This window comes from Dysidea avara, chromosome 14, assembly GCF_963678975.1.
Source record: "Dysidea avara chromosome 14, odDysAvar1.4, whole genome shotgun sequence".
NCBI classification, from domain to species: Eukaryota; Metazoa; Porifera; class Demospongiae; order Dictyoceratida; family Dysideidae; genus Dysidea; species Dysidea avara.
In genome coordinates, this window is record NC_089285.1 from 6013582 (window position 1) to 6021290 (window position 7709).

Sequence of the window (7709 nt, forward strand, 5' to 3'; positions counted from 1 at the left end):
ACTTTTAGTACCTCTCGGGAATAGTTCATATGCCAGTCATTTTTAGCATCTGCCCTATCAAACACAATTAATATTGGGATAGCAAATTAATTAAACCTTGTAAAAGTATCTCTTTATCAATAATAACACTTGTCTGTTCAACTTCACCCATATATGAAGCAGTATAATATTTCTTGCTGATCACATCACTCTTATCCCTTTTACTTGGTTAATCCTGTTCTGTCACATTTAAATTTACAGGTAACTTCCTCTTTTAAGCTTTACCAATTTTTTAATCTTTCTGCTTCACTTCTAAATGCCAATCTGTAAGGTATCTCCAGGTCGAGTTCCTTGTTCTAGGTCAGATGATTAATGCTTAGAACCAGTAATTGTACAGCTAATAATTATTTCTGCCTACTAGAGACTTTTCGATGCGTGTATTTTGGGGCCAATTATAAGTCTAATATTACAAACGGTAAAGTAAATAGGCGCTTCGCGCGCTGCGCGCGCGAAGCGCCTATTTACTTTACCGTTTGGTCACTAGGACATTAGGCAATTGGAATTCGCAAATTCCAATTGCATAAGTTTCAATGCTCAAAGTTTAAGAATTTATAAACACTGCTGACCTGGTTTGTTAACACGTCGAGGCGTTAATTTCCTCTGTTCCTGACATGGCAAATAATTAAAATTTTAGCGTTCATTCAGTACGCACGTGGTGTAGTGGTACCAGGCTCTGTCCAGAACTCAAGTCTACCCCCAAGGAGTGGTCAGCACACAGAGAAAACTGCTCAAACGGACTAAAGGTAAGTAGAATAAGTAGATACACACGTTGAGATTATATTGTTTTGAAAGGCTAGTGTGGTACCAGACTACTTTCTCTAAATAAAATGCACCAGTTGGCGTGGCTATGGTAATCTTGCATAGACCAGACAGAATTTTTTCTTAGTGTGTGAGTGCGGAATAAGTGGCCAATCAGCACCCACCATAGAGCTGGTGAAACGTTACACAGAAATTCTGTGGGAAGTGTACTAGATCACTTATTCCCCACCCACACACAAAAGAAGAAAGTCGGTCTGATCTTAGCTATATTATAGTGAGTGATGTTGAAATGGGCTCCTTCACCCCATTGGTATTCCCTACTTTTTGGGGGAATGGGAGGTGCGGCTAGTATTGCTTACAAGAGGTTAGCATTTCTGCCTGCTGCTTAGAAAGACCAGTAGTGTAGTGTCCTGGATTAGATGCTCCACCAGTTTTTCTTTACTGTAACCCTGCCAGTCCAGTTACTATCGCAGCACTTGACCTTGCAATGTGTGAGGGTCAGGTGCATGCTTCCATCACATGTACTTCAATTGCTGTTTCTTGTTTATTTACTTGTTATATTTCAAAAAAAAAAAAAATCGCGCAAAAAAAAAATCCAGTAGTATTGGCTACCAGCTTTTTTTAAAATGTGGGTTGTGGAGTAGAAAGAGCAATAAATGCATTGTATACAAACTGGTTAAACCTCTACCTTATCCCATCACCATTGTATGGCATGCATATGGGTTTAAGTCTCCACAAAGGACTCGACTGTATCGTTATTAGAAGTAGACAGCATGTCTATACTACCTACTGTCAAGGAGGTGTCACTCTAATGTATCCTGTATTGTACGATCTTCATCCTTTAAACAAGGGATTTTGGCATAGGACAGTACAAGCATCATTTCAAGTAGCACTTTTACATTCAATAATTGTAACGTGATCTTGGAAACCTACCTTTTTGGTTTATTTTCTGTTTAATAGGTTAAATGAGGTATTGGGTGCTTATCTATCTTGTGTTAAAATTTTAGTTTAATATCCTGAGACGTGGCTGGTTTACTGTCCGGTACATTACAAACTAGTGCATTAAGGTTTGTGAGTGATTAAGGGTGACAAGTGGTGTTTACCAATAATTCCATACATGGTCTGATATAATCACCGAAGCTCCTAGGAAAAAGAAGCTTTGGGTGGGAAACTTTACAGCACGAAAGTTTAATAGTTGCTTTTATCAAAACAAATTGTTGAAATTTTCATTTAAGTTTTTGCTGTATGTAGAAGTCAAGGGTTAAGGTACACTCTTGGTAAGAAATCCAACTTTTGTGGATCGTCAACCACCCTGAGATCATAAGGCAGGCAATGTACTAGAGCAGACGCCTTATTCCTTATACAGACACCTTATAAATTTGTTTTTCATGGCCAACATCAAAGGTGGGGGTATTACTACTAGGTATAGCCTAAATATTTCTTTTCAAGGTTAACCCTTAAATCTGCTTTTCGAAAATGCATGTTTACACAATATGGACTCGCATGGTGACACTAGGTGAGATAACTTAATTCTTACAGCCTTACAAACACACATAGATTTAAAAAGTGTGTCCACTGGGCTACTTGGAGGAGCACTGTGACTACAGTGGCTTACTTATTATGAAGTGATGAACATCGACATGTCAAGTCTCCGTGTTTCATAATTCTTGCCACATGCTTACTTTTGATTGTGGGATTACTCACGTAAATCATATATTGCCTGATACAAAAATTCACGACAAGTCCTATGGAAGTCACTGCAAGGTGATAGGAGCAACTACCATCGAGTCATCGACCATTTTATAGAGGTATGTAATAAAAAGTTTGCATGTTCCCTACCAAAAAGTTATTTTCATGGCCTCACCATGTAACATTAGGGTAAAACTCTAGGTATCATTTTAATCCTTGTTCCATCACAAGTAGAATAATGTAAATCGCATAGCCATAGAATGGATGCTTCGAAAGTTACAGCGCTCTATGCAAGGCATGTGTATTTATTAAGTTTAAATCCAGTTTTCTTGATTATGCAGGTTTAAGGGTTAAGTGTTGCTAAAGGTAAAATTTTCACAAATACAGTGGAACCTGTCTATAATGGTCACCTTGGGACCAGATATATCTGGCCTTTATATACAGGTGGCTGTTATAGAGAAAACCTGCATAAGGTGGTCAGCAACATTTTAGTGGCTATGACTGTTATAAATGAGTAATTATTATAAAGAGGCTCGCGCCAACCACAATGTAGTAATATTTTAGTACAGAAACAGCAAGGTGAGCCTGTTATGGATGTTGGTTATAGCTATTGAATACGATTAAGCAATGAAGACTGATAGATTATATAGTATTTATTGAAAGGTAGGAAGTGGGATAATTGCCCGGCGCATTAATTGAAATGATGCCGTGGTGCCAGGAAATTTGCTTAACAAGCCACCATAAAAGGTAGCGACCGCTATACGAAGAAGAAAGTTATGTATACAGTGATTCATGGGCAAATTCTTGGTTGGCCGTTATACGCGTTAGACAGGTGACCGCTTAATGCAGACCACAATGCATACATTTGTATTGGAAAATACTTGGGACCTCGTGACCATGGCCGTTATACAAAGGTGACCGCTTAATCCAGGTGACCGTAACACAGGTTCCACTGTACTACCCAAATGTATTACTCTCTATGGGAGGTCTAAATATTTCAAGGATAAAATTTTGCTGATACCCCCCCCCCCCCCCCCCCCCCCCAACACTGCACAATCAGCAAAAAAAAGTTTCCCCTTAAAATATTTAGGCTATACGGTATATGCAGTGTAATGCACTTGATTTATTTTTTTGTAGCCAGATGATAGAGCGCTGGTATCACATACCCGAGGAAAATTCTAAGTGTAAGTTTAACTGTTAAATGAAAGTATGAATATACTCATTTGATAGTTGTTCTCCACACTACATAATGCCCTTGACTTCTCTACTACTCTAGATCTTTTGTGTCACAATTTCTATTTGTATATTGTATCATTGTCAAGTTTCATGGTAGTGAATTATTCTTCCCTAAGATTGGCCATGCATTGTGACATGTTTAGTGCATGCTTGTAAGTTTAAAGTTCACTCTCAGTGTGCTCCAGTACAAGTCTGTCCCGTCCAGTTATTTAATGAGCTTTATCCACAATTACATCATAGCACAAAAATGGCAATAAGAGTGGGGATTGTTTGTACAGATAGCCATTAGAAGGGATAACTTTTGAGATTTTCCTCGTTAAGAAAGTGAGAGAAATCTCTGGTAAGACTTGTTTGTTAACTATCTTTCTATGTAGAAGCATGCACAGTTGCTCTTCTCGAACACTCCAGATCTGGTTTTGAAAATAAAACCAGAGCTAGGTAAGTATCTAAAAGTGTGAAAATGCATTCCCCAACAGAATTTTCTCCTGCTGTCTTCATGGCAAACATCTCAAAAGCTTATCCCTTCCAATGGCTCTGTACAAAGTACCCCCACTTGTAATTGTGAATGAAACTCTTTTGGGACCTTTGAAATGTAGCCCACCTAACTGTGCTAGTGATGACGTGGTATAACAGGAAGAGTAAAATTAATGCTAGATGGCATGTTATGCACAGAAGTATCTTCTAAACTGTTTTATAGTTTAACTATCATGTTTTTCTCGCCAATCCTCTCAACAAAGCCTCAAAGCTGCTCTTCATTTTCATTCACGTTCGTAAGGGACATACACACTTTCAACTCAAAGGGATAAGCTATTCCTGGAAGTCTACAAGGCCTGTACCAATGTTTTTCAGTTATTAAATGCCTGTAAAACTTGAAGAGAAAGTAAATCAAAAAGTATAAGGAGAGTCGTGTCACCCATGTTTCAGCCTGCCAGAAAGAAATCACAAAGTTTACTCGTAACTGTTTATTACAAACTTCATTTCGCTTTTCTTACGTACAAGCTGCTTTTATCATTTAACGATTTTGCTCACGTAAGTGCGTATGGACCAGCATAGATAAGTAGATAGGCATGCACACGCACACGCACACACACAGTGACCTACACACACTGCACACACACACACTGCACTACACACACACGCACACACACACACTGCACTACACACACACACACACACACACACACTCACACACACACACACACACACACACACACACACACACACACACAAACTACACACACTCATGCACACTACACACACACATACACATGCTACACACTACACAGACACACAGACACACACACAGACACACACACACACACACACACTAATACACACATACTGCACTACACACAGAAACACACACACACACAAATACACACGTACTACACAAATACACACTACACCACACACGTTCTACACACTACACACAAATGCTACGCACTACAAAGAGACACACAGACACACACTGCACTACATACAGGTGCACACACACACACACACACACACACACACACACACACACACACACACACACACACACACACACACACACACACACACACACTGCACTCACCACACACATACTACACACACACGTACACTGCACACACACACACACTCTACACACATACCTTACACACAGACTTTCTACATACTACACAGAGACACACACGCGCACACTACACTAAGGCATGCACACGAACACTACACGCACACTACACACATACCACACACTACACACACACATTACACACATACCCTACACATACATGCTACACACACACACTACACACGCACACACCACATACGCTATAGTAGTGTCATGTAGTTTAGCAACAGTAGACACATGTAGTTATAATGTAATGCTGCTACATGTGTCTCTGTGTATGTGATACATGGATACACGTGTCTCTCACTACATGTTTCTCTGTGTAGTGTCATGTACTATAGTAGTGTCTATAGTTTGCATACTGCAGTTTCACACCCATCCCAGAGTCTAATTTTCATTAAATCTCTTTTTTACAGACATGCTACTGGACACCCAAGAATTACATGTTACTGCTGGTGAGTGTACTTATATGCTATACACATTTATTGGGTTTGACAAATCCGACATGAAGCAAGGCCATTTGGTCTTTAGCAGCTTTTTGGTCTCATTCGAAACTCTGTGGAAGTGAAACAATATGCAGTCACTGTAACGGATTGCATTTTAAAATGTATATCCTACAGTATGATAATACTGTATAGTTCTGCAACCTCTCTCCATGAGACTTGGACAGTTCTCCTGTGGTTTATTGAAGCTCAAGCTCCTGAGTAGTGCACAGGCATCCCAGCTCTGGTTTACTGGGTGGCAAGCATTGTAGCTGTGCTTCACATGGCTCTGCTTTTTTTTTGCTTTGTTAGTGTGTGCATGTGCGTGTGTGCGTGTTGGATAATGTAGTCCAAAAGTATGTGTGTGCATGTGCTTTCTCCATTTTCCGTTTTGTTATATCATGTTCAACTCTAACTTTGTAGGTGTGCTATAAGAATCTGGAGAAGTATGTGTTATAGAGAAGACACCAAGGAACAAGATGGTCGATTCGAACCATGCTAGACACAGCGTAGTGTTTCTCAATGTAAGCTACATTCTGTTCTGTGTTGCTGCTTATTATCATGTGTACTGCAGGTCATCAATACTCTTGAGAACTGTTTCCTAATACTGTTAAAGGATATTGTGACAAACTTGACTTTTCACGTGTAATGTGTGCTATGAAATAGTGTTGTATAGTTCATTCAGAGCTTTGTTAAGAATTCCAATTTATACTTATGGTTTGTTACTGGGGTTTTGCATAATACGGAGCTACACCGTTCAAACTCTTGATAATGTATCCAATGATGACACTACTACCTAAGATGACACTACTAGCTACTGTACACCATGTAGGGTGATATAAGGGTGTTGGAGTAGGTGGGACACCACTTTTGGCTGAATTATGCAAAAACAAATTGCAAACTCAATCTTGATGAAACAAAAGGTAGAAACATGCGACTTGGTGTTTATTTATAATGGCAATTCAGGTTAACTTTCTCCGTATTGAGTGCCTCTAAATAATCATTGTTGTGTTTAGCTTTGTTTATGTGTCTCTGTAGCTACCTTGGAAACAGTCTTAAACTGTATTATGAAGGTGCTTATTGATCAGTGTATTAGGTCCCTATTACCTCTGAGATAGGATAACCTCCTTGTAACAGTAAAATATCAACAAACTTGCAATTGGTTGGTCCCAAAGTGTCTGTTAAATTAATATAATATTAATTATATAGAGGTTATACTGTAATGTCACTATTGCTGCCAAACATGACACCACTAGGACACACTGTAGAATGATAATGTCACTATATAGTTAGACAACATGACACTATTATAGTTGCACACTGTAGTGTGATAATGTCACTATAACAATAGTTACCTAACATGACACTACTAGCTATGCACTGTTTGGTAATAATGTCACTACATGACACTACTACTTACACACTGTAGGGTGATAATGTCACTACAAGACACTACTAGTTACACACTGTACCATAACACTACTAGTTACACACTGTAGGGTGATAATGTCACTACATGACACTACTAGTTACACACTGTAGCATAACACTACTAGTTACACACTGTAGCATAACACTACTAGCTACACACTGTAGCATAACACTACTAGTTACACACTGTAGGGTGATAATGTCACTACAAGACACTACTAGCTACACACTGTAGCATGATCGATGACACTACTAGTTACACACTGTAGGGTGATAATGTCACTACAAGACACTACTAGCTACACACTGTAGCATAACACTACTAGTTACACACTGTAGGGTGATAATGTCACTACAAGACACTACTAGCTACACACTGTAGCATGACACTACTAGTTACACACTGTAGGATGATGATGTCACTACATGACACTACTAGTTACAAACTGTAGGGTGATGAT

General features: G+C 39.1%; 1 long non-coding RNA gene across 1 annotated transcript; it reads left to right on the forward strand.

Annotated features, from left to right (window-relative positions):
• The first annotated feature begins 496 nt into the window (after window positions 1-496).
• Window positions 497-6532, forward strand: LOC136244468 (uncharacterized). The gene is made up of 5 exons (XR_010695269.1): window positions 497-782; window positions 3625-3671; window positions 5752-5790; window positions 6241-6341; window positions 6392-6532. It is a non-coding gene; the product is annotated as an uncharacterized lncRNA (long non-coding RNA).
• Window positions 6533-7709: the final 1177 nt, after the last annotated feature.